At 42.6% G+C, this 14,040-nt stretch overlaps 1 protein-coding gene across 2 annotated transcripts in view; it reads right to left on the bottom strand.

Moving 5' to 3' along the window:
* The window catches only part of LOC127570926 (sorting nexin-10-like), a 42,038-nt gene extending 32,657 nt beyond the window's left edge, over positions 1 to 9,381 (bottom strand). For both annotated transcript variants that reach the window (XR_007956424.1, XM_052016876.1), the window contains exon 1: positions 9,274 to 9,381. The gene's annotated coding sequence lies outside the window, so the exon portion shown is untranslated. The remainder of the gene's footprint in view (positions 1 to 9,273) is intronic.
* Positions 9,382 to 14,040: the final 4,659 nt, after the last annotated feature.

The raw sequence follows: 14,040 nt of genomic DNA, 5'->3' as shown, positions 1-14,040 counted from the left end.
GGAGAATCAGGGTGGGGTTGATGGGCATTGCAGAGAGAATAGGTTACCAGGAAATGGGAATGATGGAATTGCTCTGAGAGTTGGCATAAACTCAATGGGCTGGATTACCTCCTTCTACATTGTTACAAAATATGAAAAGTACAGACAGTGTGCACAGAGAGAAACCATTCCGATTGGCAGTGATTGGCAAAAGAACCAAAACTCACATGAGGAAAAAACTTTTTTTTAAGAAATGAGACATGCAGTTAGAGTCTGGTATGCACTCACTACCGGACTCTAACCACTTGTCTCGTTCTCTGGTTCTATGAAATCAGAAGATACCAAATATTAAAACTTTATCATTTGCATATTGTGAACTCTACTTTTGTTTCACCCCCAGAGGGACCTACATGATGGGTCCATTGAGTCACATCACTCTCAAGAACTCCAGGGCCCTGCTCTCAGAAAGAACAAAATCAGATTCCCCTCTTCCGTTGCTCATGAGTCTATGCCAGCTCAGAGCAATTCCATCATGCTAGGAACAGGTATCACTAAAAGGCATGCCATTATTGAGAACCTGTTCAAAATGGAAGCTCCCCTATTTACAACATCTGTGATTGCCATTGGATTGCTAAAACAATACAGCACGAGCTGGAGCAGCTAACCAACTTTAGGTTAGCTCCTGCTCGAAATGCATTTTGAGACAATTCCCTCCTGAAAAATGACCTCACATCCTAAATTGTGTTATCTGTTTTCTCTAAAAATGTAAACACTGCAATAATGGCAGCCAGAAAGAGTGTTTAAAAATAAAACATTTATCATAGAACATTACAGCACAGTATAGGTCCTTCGGCCCACAATGTTGTGCCAACATTTTATTCTGCTCTAAGATCTATCTAACCCTTCCCTCCCACATAGCCCTCCATTTCTCTATCATTCATGTGTCTAAGAGTCTCTTAAATTTCCCTAATGCATCTGCCCCCCCACCTCTGCCGGCAGTGCGTTCCATGCACCCACCACTCTCTGTGTAAAAAAAACTTACCCCTGACATCCCCCTTATATCTTCCTCCAATCACCTTAAAATTATGTTCCCTTGTGTTAGCCATTGTCACCCTGGGAAAAAGTCTCTGAATGTCCACTCGATCTATGCCTCTTAACATCTTGTACACCTCTATCAAGTCACCTCTCATCCTCCTTCTTTCCAAACAGAAAAGCCCTAGCTCACTCAACCTATCCTCATAAGACATGCTCTCCAATCCAGGCAGCATCCTGGTAAATCTCCTCTGCACCCTCTCTAAAGCTTCCACATCCTTCCTATAATGAGCCAACTAGAACTGAATGCAATACTTCAAGTGTGCTCTAACTAGAGTTCTATAAGAGCTGCAACATCATCTTGTGGCTCTTGAACTCAATCCCCTGACTAATGAAGGCCAGCACACCATATGCTTTCTTAACAACCCTATCGACCAGCACGACAACCTTGAGGGATCTATGGACGTGGACCCCAAGATCCCTCTGTTCCTCCACACTGCTAAGAGTCCTGCCATTAACCTTGTATTCTGCCTTCAAATTCGGTCTCCCGAAGTGTAGCAGTCTTCCATAATTCCTGATTGTTAAATTAAAGACATTAAAAGGCAACATGGCAAATTGAAATGGAACCAGAAATAATCTGTGGTACAAATTCATTCATTAACTTGCAGGAACCCCATATAATGCCATGGAGAAAGGTGGAAAGTAGAGCCCTTTAAACTGGTGGCGATGGCACTGGGATTAAGTCGACGACATCTTTTTGTCCTGTCGCACTGGTTGTCACTTAATTTTCAGTGAGGTGACGCATTAACAGAAGCCACCACTATCACACTGCAAGCAGGTCAAAGAGTCAGAATAACACAGCACGGAAACAGACCCTTCAGCCCAACTCATCCATGTGTCACGAACCAGCAACAAAAGAACCACACTGAGCATGATTCAGTGTTAAAAACTATTTTATTAATCACTACTTATGATAATACGTAAAATAGAAGTAAAAATGTTAGTATGTTAGAATTCAAAAATGTTAAACCTTGAACGTTAACCCCAAAAACTAAACTCTTCGTGTGTGTGTGTGACAAAGTCCAAAACTCCCAGTTCAGGAATGGTTCTTAAAGTTCAGTTCCGCAATCCATAAGGTGAAACATGAGCAAGGGCTTCTTCAACAACCACCGTTGTCTGAAGATAAGACGTAGACGTAGAGAAACATAGAGAGAGTAAATACAAAATCCAAATGTTCCACGATGGAACCCAAACGACACTCCAGTGTTTACTCGGTAGTGACTTCCTCACCCCGAAAAGCATCCGAATCGTGGTCGTCCACACAAATACCTGTTTCCTTCTACAGGTCAGCAACAAAGTGAACTCCACCGGATTACTTCCAACTTCCATACATGGATTTCAGTGGCAGACACAGTTATTGTTTCTCATCCATCGATAGAGAAAACTAGCAGGCTGGTGTCTCTCTCCCTTCTCTCTCTCTCTCTCCTTCTTCTAACTTCTTCAACAACGTCATTACATCCTTTATCTTCTATTGACGTAAGCACGCCCCACACACACATACACACACACTCTCTATCTTAAAGGGACTTTCACTGAGTCCGTAACACATGCCAACCAAGATGCCCGTCTAAGTTAGTTCCATTTGGCCCATATCCCTCGAAACCTTTCTTATCCATGTACCAGTCCAAATGTCTTTTAAATGTTGTTATTGCACCTGTCTCAACAACCTTCTCTGGCAGCTCATCCCACTTACGCAGCACCCTCTCTCTGAAGAAGTTGCCCCTCAGATCCCCTTTAAATCTCTCCACTCTCACCTTAAACCCGTATCTTCTAGTTTTTGATTCCCTTTCCCTGGGGAAAAGACTGTGTGCATTCACCTTATCTATGCCCCTCATGATTTTACACACCTCTATAAGGTCACCCCTCACTCTCTTTCACTCCTAGCCTGCCCAACCTCTCCCTACAACTCAGGTCCTTGAGTCCTGGCAACATTCGCATAAATCTTCTTTGCACTCTTTCCAGCTTAATGATGTTTTTTCTATAACAGCGTAACCAAAACTGCACACAATACTATAAATGCAGCCTCACCAACATCTTGTACACTGCACTTAACGTCCCAACGCCTATACTCAGTTCCCTGAAAGATGGAAAAAGTAGAGAAAAGAAATATAGTAATTTAAAATTCAAAGGTCACTCAAAAAAACAATATAAAGAAAAAGAGCAAGAATGTAATCCATTATCCAGATCCTGAATATAATTTCAGAAGAATCAATTGCCCTGAAGGCTTAACATATTAGCAGTGAAGCTGACATAAACAGGAAATCTTTCAGTTTACTTCTAGTCTGCGCTAACTGCGCAAAGACTGGATCCAATTCAATAGTGATAATTAGTGAAGTGAACAGTATCCAAACCAAAGATTAATCAACCACATAACGCTGGGAAGGAAAAATGGTAATGGACCACCTTTTATCCAATGGTCCCAAGATCTGAATATCTTCAGATGTGCTAGGCCAGAACTGACCAGCATATCTTTAGAATGAGAGGGGAAATCGGAACACCCAAGGGAAATCCAAGCAGTCATAGGGAGAGCATGCAAACTCCATACAGACAGAACCAGAGGTCAGGATTGAACCCAGATCATTGGAACTGTGAGGAAATAGTACTTTCAGCTGCACCACTGTGTCACTATTTGAATGTACGGTTTTAATAGTTCAGCATACTCTTTGCCCATGCACGGTGTATATCAGGAGAAAGTCACAAGGCATTCAGAAGGTCCATAATAATATCTGTATGTTTCCTCAATTTGCATTCACATGGGATAATAACATTGCTCTGAAGGGGACACAATATTCCATGGTATTAATATTCAAAGGAAAGCAAGTAGGTTTCAACATCCTCACTAATAGCCCTTACACTACATTAAAAAATATTTAGTTTCCCATCTTGTGGGAGAGTGCTATGGTCAGATTAGTCATCATGTTTATATAATTGTTTCAAAAGTAATTATTCAGTTATGAATAAGAACATGAGAAACTGAAGCAGGAAAAACCCATTCAGACCTTCATGGCAACTCTGCCATTCAATAAGATCTCGACTGATGTTTTGCCTCAGTATCACGTCCCTGCATTAGTTACAAGTATACGTCAAAATCTGTCAATCTGTCTTGAATATACCGATCAGATGAACCTTCATTGCCATTTTTGATGGAGAATTTCAAAGATCCGTTATCCTTGGGTGAAAAGATGTTTTCTCATCTCAGTCTTGAATGGATGATCCCTTATTTTGAGTTCCAGACAGCCCAGTGAGGGAGAAGCAACAATTCATGATGTAATTTGGAAGGCCCAACCAATGCAAGATCTTTCTATGAGCACAGGTAAAGTCAAGGCCAAGCTCCAAGTTCAACCTGCTCTGGCCCCCAAAATTTCAGGCCAACTGTTTAATGTGTGCTTGAGGCTCCCAAATAGAAACTTCACAAGGCTGTGAAGTTCTGCCAGAGGAGTAGCCCATTGTGGATTAGATTTTTATTAAATGAGTCTTCTAATTTTTCAAAATAAATAAAAACAACAATAGTTAATGCACTGCTATAAATGCAGCTAAGGTAGAATATTGTAGCAGGTTTAAATCACCTTAATGACATTAATAAAGAGGACAAAAAAAATCCCAGAGTTATCTTTGCATTCCACGATGAACCTGTCGTTTTGGAATTTGAGGGCATCAAGAGTGCCGCATGGTCCAACAAGAGCTGACAGTGGAACGTCACCTTGCCATACCTGTTCAACTCTATACCTTTTAGACATGGGAGAGGAAGTGAGGGCCATATCAAGAATGGCATCCAGGACGAGTAAGTATTGGTTTTCATTCATAAGTACTTCCTCTAAATGTGGAATGGTATTTTTGGTGCTCACCATCGTTCTAGCCATGTGCAGCATTTTCTGTAGCTGGCTGCTAACTTTCAATTCCTGCACTAACTTGCCTTTCTCCATTTCAGCTTTCAATTCTGATGCAGAGAATCTTAAAATGTTACAATAAAATGCTATTACAGCGCCAGTGACCCGGGTTCAATTCCAGCCACTGTCTGTAAGTAGTTTGTACGTTCTCCCCATGATTGCGTGGGTTTCCTCCAGGTGCTCTGGTTTCCTCCCACATTCCAAAGACATACAGGTTAGGAAGTTGTGGGCATGCTATGTTGACGCCAGAAGCGTGGCGACACTTGCGAGCTGCCCCCAGAACACTCTACGCAAATATGTATTTCACTGTGTGTTTCAATGTACATGTGACTAATAAAGATGTCTTTTCGTGGTAAATTTGGAACTGACTGGGGATCGCATCCTTATTTCAGGCACCCCATGGAAGCATTTAGCATTCTCAGGTCAGGGACAACAGAGACAGATGTTGTGGAAAGCACACAGTTTATTCCAACAGGCCTCAGCTCTGACCCAAGGACAGCTTCCATTTTGCTGGTTGCCCACAGCAGCCATTCTGTTTTTACGTCAAGCAAGAAGACCAATTTATATCAAATTAACGTGAGCAGGATATCCAGACTCCCTATAATTATCTTGTACTCAGTCAGCGGGCAGGCCCTAATCATTGGAATTTCAGCTGCATAAGTCAGTGACAATAAATCTGATTCTGAAGTTAAACCCAGGCCACAGGAACAAAGTGTCAAAGTCACAGTCATCCAGTTCAGAAACACTTTGGCCCACACCTACCATTACGTATGCGCCAGTGTCTTTGTTTCTTAGGAGGCTGAGGTTTGGCTTGTCACCGAACACTCTAACAAACTTCTACAGATGTCCTGTTGAAAGTATCCTGACTGGTTGCATCATGGTCTGGTACAGCAATTCAAATGTGCAGGAACTCAAGAAGCTGCAGAGAGTAGTGGACTCTGCCCAATATATCACAGGCACATCCCTTCCCCCCCCCACCCCCCCATTGGCAGTATCTACAGGAGGCACTGCCTCAAGAAGGCAACATCCATCATCATAGATCCCCACCACCTGGGCCATGCCATCTTCTGGCAGGAGGTACAGAAGCCTGAAGTCCCACACCACCAGGTTCAAGAACAGCTACTTCCGTTCAACCATCAGGTTCTTGAACCAACTGGCAAAACCCTAATCACTACAGTTTAGCAACACTATGACCACTCAGATCACTTTGCACTAAAATGAACTGGTTTTTTTTTGTTGTTCTAATTGTGTTCTTTCTTGTAAAAATTGTGTAATAATTTAAGTTTAATTTCTGTTTTTCGTCTGAATGTTGCTTATATGATGCTATGTGCCTGTGATGCTGCTGCAAGTCAGTTTTTCATTGCACCTGTGCATACATGTACTTGTGCATATGACTTTGACCTACACTAATCCCATTCAACAGCACTTGGTCCATCTTAGCATACACCTTAGCAATTTGAGTATTTATCCAGACACTTTTTAAATGATGAGAGAATACCCACTTCCCCCAATTTCTCAGGCAGTTTGTTCCAGGTTTCAACAATCCTCTGGTTTTTTTGAAGAAGCGACCAAGAGGAATGACGAGGGCAGAGCAGTAGACGTGGTAAGGCCTTAGACAAGGTCCCGCATGGTAAGCTGGTCTGGAAGGTTCGATTACATGGGATCCAAGGTGAACTAGTCAATTGAATACAAAATTGGCTAGGTGGTAAGAGGTAGAGGGTAGTAGTGAAGGATTATTTTTCAGATTCAAGGCTCGTGACCAGTGGTATGCTGCAGGGATCCGTGCAGGGTACCTTGCTGTTTATTATCTATATTAACGATTTGGATGAGAAAGTAGGTGGTATGATTGTCAAGTTTGTGGATGACACCAAAATTGGTGGTACAGTGGACAGTGAGAACAGTTATCTAAGATTACAACAGGATCTAGACCAACTGGGAAAGTGAGGCAAAGAATGGCAGGTGAAATCTCTGACAAATGCAAAGAGTTACATTTTGGGAAGCTAAACCAGGGCAGGGCTTCACAGTGAATGGCAGGGCCTTGGGGAGTGCTGGAGAACAGAGGGACCTAGGGGTACAAGTACATAGTTCCCTGAAAGCCTTTGGCACACTTGCCCTCATTGGTCAGGGCACTGAGTACAAGAGTTGGGATGTCAGGTTACAGCTGTACAGGATGTTGGTGAGACTGCACTTGGAGTATTGTGTGCAGTTCTGCTAGCTATAGGAAGGATGTCATGAAGCTGGAAGGGGTACAGAAAAGATTCACAAGCATGTTGCTGGGACTAGATAGAGTTATAAGGAGAGACTGGACAGGCTGAGACTTTTTTCACTGGAGAGAGGGAGGCTGAAGGATAACCTTATCAAGTGATATAGAACCACAAGGGGCATAAATAAGGTGAATGGTCAGTCTATTTCCCATGTATGGAGTCTAAAGCTAGATGGCATATGTTTTTAAGGTAACAGGGAAAGATTTAAACAGGAACCCAGGGACAAGTTTTTCATGCAGGGGGTGAGGAGTATATGGAACGAGCTGCCAGAGGAAGTGGTAAATGTGGGTACAATTACAAAGACATTTAGACAAGTATATACTGTAGACAGGAAAGGCTTAGAAAGATACAGGCCAAACGCAGCTAAATGGGACGAGCTCAGGTAGGCACCTTGGTCAGCACAGATGAGTTGGGGCGAAGGACCTGTTTCTGTGCTATGTGAGACTTCATGACTCCATAGAAAATATTTTCCTCAGATCCCCTCTGATCCTCTTACTTCTACCTTACACCCATGTCCTCTTATTCCATCTATGCCTTTCAAAATTTTGCATACATCTATCAGGTGCCCACCTCAGTCTCCTCCACACCTAGAAAGTCCATTTTCTCTGGTACAGAAGCTGTCATACCCATGTATTTGCAGCATTATTTGATTTTGTTTTTAAAATACTAGTATACAACAAAAATGTTTCTTTATCACTAACTGCCCAGAATTATCTTAACCTCAAGCAGTCATAGCCTGCTCAAATACGGTGTTAAAAAATAATTCCTCTCGAGAACAAAAACACAGTTTATAAAAGAGTAGACATCTTTTAAAAGTCAAGTCTGACAGGTAGGGGAAATTAAATGCAGAAGTGACCAGAGGAGAATTTGTTGGGAAAACTAGTGCTGTGTTTAAATAACATTTTTTGGTTTTAAAAATGTAACTTTTTTCATGCTGTTGTCCTTGAAAACAAAAGGTTCCATTTTTCTTATCCCTCAGTGGGATGTGGAAACCATACATGTCCACAGTTCAATCACCAATTTAAAATTATCTTGGCTGTGGCAATGGTAAAAAGATGTCTGCCACAAAACCACTGGACCAAGGATAGGAGACGGGAAACACAGTCATCACTTCTCATCAAGAATGTGGACAAGGACTCAGATGAGTCAGGGATCAGCTTGGCAGTAATGCATTTTTCATTTCTTCCAAAATTCTTGTGTTAACATTTTTACTGGGTTCATTTATGAACAAGATGTTGACTGACCATGAATATTTCGTCTTAACATTACCTGAGAAACACCCTCTCTAAGAAATGGATAAAAAATTTTGGACATGCATTTGACATGCAATCCCTGTAACTACCATCTTCACTGTTATAAAAGAAAATCAATTGCCACACATACTGCTGAAATTACTTTGAGTTGTGCATGGAACAACTTCCTAGTAATGAGGTAGTAGAACTTTTCCAGTTCTAATAAAGGGCTGAAAACTAACTTTTCCTTTCTATAGCTGCTGCCTGACCCGCTGACAGCATTTTCGGTTTTCATTTCAGACTGCAGTATTTTTTTTCCCACATAATTTCTCAATTTCCAGCACTGGTTTAATTAAAGCCATTGCACATTCAAGAAGTGAACTGCATGGATCTTGAATCCTGCTACTTACAACTTCCACATTCGTGAGACTTATTTTCATTTCATGTTTTTTTTTAAATACACCAGCCAAGCTGAAAAACAGGAGCCCAACTACCAGCTAACAAATAGTGATTTTAAAAAATCCTGTCGGTTAAAACGCTACTGTAGCAGTTTGTCCCTTGATTTAAAATCGTAGCCACAAGTATGATGTCTGATCAGGCAGATACAAACGAAAAGGCCAAAAAAAACACAACGAAATGAATTGAGCAGATTGTTCTGAAGCACCAAGCCGCACCGAGTACTGACTGGGCGCTGGTCCTATGCACTCGGCATGTTGCAATTTCCAGCTATGGCGATCGACTGCTACAGTGTCAACGTTCGACTTGCTGCTCGCAGTGTTCCAGGCGTGGCGCCGCTACTAGCGACCACCTTCCACTCACCCGCTCTCCTCGGCTCTGCCTCGCCGGCACTCGCACAACCCGCGCCCGCCTCCTTACCTCGGTTCGTGCTGGGACTACAGTGCCCGAGTCACATGGCGTCAAATAAATTCTAAGATCCGCTCCTCCTACTGCTTCCGCCTTTGCTAGAAAAGAAAATTCCCTTTCAACAGCCATTCTCCCTTGGATTGTGCAAAACAGGAGATTTTTCGCTTAGCTACAATAAGGATTCTTTTTGTGCAGGCTTTTAATGCATCATGCTTTGCACAATGAATGCACAAACTTGCAAGTGCGCCTTCGCAAAATTTCACGCACTGTATATGATTTTATCCCACTGCAGAATAAAATATGCGAGAAATTTAGTACTGAATTACTGATAATTAAAATAAATACCGACAAAAATTAAAATTCTTTATTATATATGTATGTACAATAAAGTGCACGTACACTTATAATTATATAGCCATGGACTAAATAGTACGCTTTTAGAACTGTATTTCCTGTAAAACAGGAAAGACTACAAGTACTGAATATCTTGAGATTTTATTAGAATATGCTATGATTACATCACATTCAAGATACATATCGCATTGACTGATTAGCATAGACCAGGCCCTTCGGCCCACAATGTTGTGCCGACCTTTAAACCTCACCTAAGACTACCTAACCCCTTCCTCCCACATATCCCTCTATTTTAAATTCCTCCATATGCTTATCTAGTAACCTCTTGAATTTGACCAATGTACCTGCCTCCACCGCCGCCCCAGGCAGCGCATTCCATGCCCCAACCACTCTCTGGGTAAAAAACCTTCCTCTGATATCTCCCTTGAACTTCCCACCCATTACTTTAAAGTCATGCTCTCTTGTATTGAGCATTGGTGCCCTGGGAAAGAGGCGCTGGCTGTCCACTCTATCTATTCCTCTTAATATTTTGTACACCTCTATCATGTCTCCTCTCATCCTCCTTCTCTCCAAAGAGTAAAGCCCTAGCTCCCTTAGTCTCTCATCATAATGCATACTCTCTAAATTAGGCAGCATCCTGGTAAATCTCCTCTGCACCCTTTCCAATGCTTCCACATCCTTCCTATAATGAGGCGACCAGAACTGGACACAGTACTCTAAGTGTGGTCTAACCAGAGTTTTATAGAGCTGCATCATTACCTTGCGGCTCTCAAACTTGATCCGTCGACTTATGAAAGCTAACATCCCATAAGCTTTCTTAACTACCCTATCCACCTGTGAGGCAACTTTTAGGGATCTGTGGATATGGACCCCCAGATCCCTCTGCTCCTCCAGACTACCAAGAATCCTGCCACTAACTTTGTACTCTGCCTTGGATCTTGTCCTTCCAAAGTGTACTACCTCACACTTCTCCAGATTGAACTCCATCTGCCACTTCTCAGCCCAACTCTGCATCCTATCAATGTCCCTCTGCAATCTTCGACAATCCTCTACACTATCCACAACACCACCAACCTTTGTGTCATCTGCAAACTTGCCAACCCACCCTTCTACCCCCTCATCCAAGTCGTTAATAAAAATCACAAAAAGCAGAGGTCCCAGAACCGATCCTTATGGGACACCACTAGTCACAGCCCTCCAATCTGAATGCACTCCCTCCACCACAATCCACTGCTTTCTACAGGCAAGCCAATTCTGAATCCACACAGCCAAGCTTCCCTGGATCCCATGCCCTCTGACCTTCTGAAGAAGCCTACCATGTGGAACCTTGTCAAACATCTACTGCACTACCTTCATCAATCTGTCTGGTTACCTCCTCAAAGAACACTATCAGGCTTGTGAGACATGGTCTGCCCTTCACAAAGCCATGCTGGCTGTCCCTGATCAGACCATGATTCTCTAAATGCCCATAGACCCGATCTCTAAGAATCCTTTCCAACAGCTTGCCCACCACAGATGTAAGGCTCACTGGTCTATAATTCCCTGGACTATCCCTACTACCTTTTCTGAATAAGGGGACAACATTTGCCACCCTCCAATCTTCCGGTACCATATCCCGTGGACAACGAGGACTCAAAGATCCTAGCCAAAGGCTCAGCAATCTCCTCCCTCGCCTCACAGAGAAGCCTGGGGAATATTCCATCAGGCCCCAGGGACTTATCTGTCCTAATATTTTCTAACAGCTCCAACACATGCTCTCTTGATATCAACATGCTCTAGAACATTAACCTTACCAATACTGTCCTCAGCGTCATCAAGGCCCCTCTCCTTGGTGAATACTGAAGAGAAGTATTCATTGAGGACCTCACCCACTTCCACAGCTTCCAGGCACATCTTCCCACCTCTATCCCTAATCGGTCCTACTTTTACTCCCGTCATCCTTCTGCTCTTCACATAAGTGAAAAATGCCTTGGGGTTTTCCCTAACCCTACTCGCCAAGGCCTTTTCATGTCCCCTTATTGCTCTCCTCAGCCCCTTCTTAAGTTCCTTCCTTGCTGCCCTATATTCCTCAAGGGACCTATCTGATCCTTGCTGCCTAAACGTTATGTATGCTGCCTTCTTCCTCCTAACTAGATGTTCCACCTCTCTTGTCAACCATGGTTCCTTCACCCTGCCATTCTTACTCTGCCTCACCAGGACAAATTTGTCCCTAACACTCTACAAGAGATCCCTGAACAATGACCACATCTCCATAGTACATCTCCCTTCAAAAATGTCATCCCAATTCACACTCACAAGTTCTAGCCTTATAGCCTCATAATTTGCCCTTCCCCAATTAAATATTTTCCTGTCCTCTTTGCTCCTATCCTTGTCCGTGGCAATGCTAAAGGTTAGGGAGTGGTGGTCACTGTCCCCCAAATGCTCACCCACTGAGAGATCTGTCACCTGACCCGATTCATTTCCTAATACTAGATCTAATATGGCATTCCATAAACGATCTTATCCTTTTCTCATAATTACAACTGCATTCTCCCCAAAATCAATCTTTATCTCTTACGTACTTCTTCAATGCTAAACAAATGAAAGTAAACAAAGGTCTACTTCATAGTAAAAAGTAGGGATGAAGTATGGAAGCTTCCTGGAAAATGCATAGCACAATGCATCCATGTGAGAAATTCACTACCAAGATCAATCAGATATATTTTAACACCAATGTACACCACAGTAATTGTGTGTGATGTGTGGGGTAAATGCAATTCTTCTCTTCCTTAAGTATGACTCACTTGAAATTCTTATCATAATAATCAAGTTGGAGATACTGGTTTCCATTGATTGTTCAGAGGTTTTGCCCATAAGACCTTAAAGAGAGGTTAGGCTGCAAAAGTTAGTTTACAAGTCAGACAGGTCTGTTCCATGCAACTTTTTTCACCCAGGTTTGCAATGATGGACTTCAGTGTAGATAGCCCTCCGTTAGCCAATGTGCACCAGGATAGAAGATGAAGCAAGGAAGAGGAGAGTGTGCAGAAGCATTCAATAAAGGAAATCTTTCACTGCATTGCAGAATTGCACGAAGTGCAGATGAGGTTGTCCCACAACTTTGAGCTTCCTTGATATGCCCAGTGCAGTCAAAGCTGCGTGTAACTTTTGCAGATGAGGTAGTTTTGATTCTGGTTGGGACCAAGATATGTCAGTGCTTATGGCAAAATCAGTTTCAGTCTGCCATCATTCAATACATTGTGCCAGTGAACATGATTACTGGAAATTAAGCTCTCTGATTTGACAAGAGTACACAATGATGTACAGCTACTTGTAGAAAGAAATAAAACAGGACTTAGTGATAACAATATAAACATAGCTGGCATGAGGACAAATTCTCAACCTCAGTTATAACACTGTAAGACCCACCCAAAAAGGGAGTGGAAACTGAGAGTAGGTACTAATACATTTGTACATGTTTCCAGCAAAATCTCCTCTACATGGAGTCATAGATTCATGGAGTTGTAGAGCACAGAAATAGGCCCTTTGGTCCACCACATTTATGCTGACCATCTTGCCAATCTATACTTACCTCACTTGCCTGCATTAATTCCATATCCCTCTATGCCTTGCTCATTCAAGTACCCGTCCAGATGCCTCTTAAATGTCATTACTGTACCTGCCTCTACCACCTCATTCCAGATCCAACTACTTTTTGTATGAAAACGTTACCCCTCGGATCCCCTTTAATCCTCCTCCCTCTCACTATGAACCCGTGCCCTCTAGTTTTGGACACCCCTACCATGGGAAACAGACTCTGGCCATCTACCCTATCTATGCCTTTCTTAATTTTGTATACCTCTGTCACGTCATCTCTCAGCCTTCTTCGCTCCAGGGAAAACAGACACAGCCTATTCCATCTCTCCTTACAACCCAAGCCCTCTAATCCAGGCAACATCCTTGTGAATCTTTTCAACACCCACTCAAGTTTAATCACATCTGTTCTGCAGTGCGGTGACCAGAATTGCAAACGATATTCCAAGTGCAGCCTTATCAACACTGTGCACAACTGCAGCATGACATCCCAACTCTTATGATCATAGCCTCAGTCAGTGAAGGTGAGCATGCCACATACCTTCTTCACCACCCTGTCTACTTGTGCTGCCACTTTCAGAAAACTATGTACTTGTACTGCTAGGTCTCTCTGTTCTACAACATTCCCCAAGGCCTTGCCATCCACTGTGTATGTCCTGTCCTGTCCTGTCCTGCTTTAACTTCCTAATATGCATTACTTTGCATATACCTAAGTTAAATTCCATCTGCCATTCCTTGGCCCAACTTTCCCATTTGATCTTTATCTTGCTGTAACCTTAGACAAACTTCTTCGCTATA

The sequence above is a fragment of the Pristis pectinata genome, chromosome 5 (assembly GCF_009764475.1).
Source record: "Pristis pectinata isolate sPriPec2 chromosome 5, sPriPec2.1.pri, whole genome shotgun sequence".
In the NCBI taxonomy this organism is placed as follows: domain Eukaryota; kingdom Metazoa; phylum Chordata; class Chondrichthyes; order Rhinopristiformes; family Pristidae; genus Pristis; species Pristis pectinata.
The sequence above is the reverse complement of the archived record's forward strand: the minus strand, read 5'-3'. Positions and strand labels throughout refer to the sequence as shown.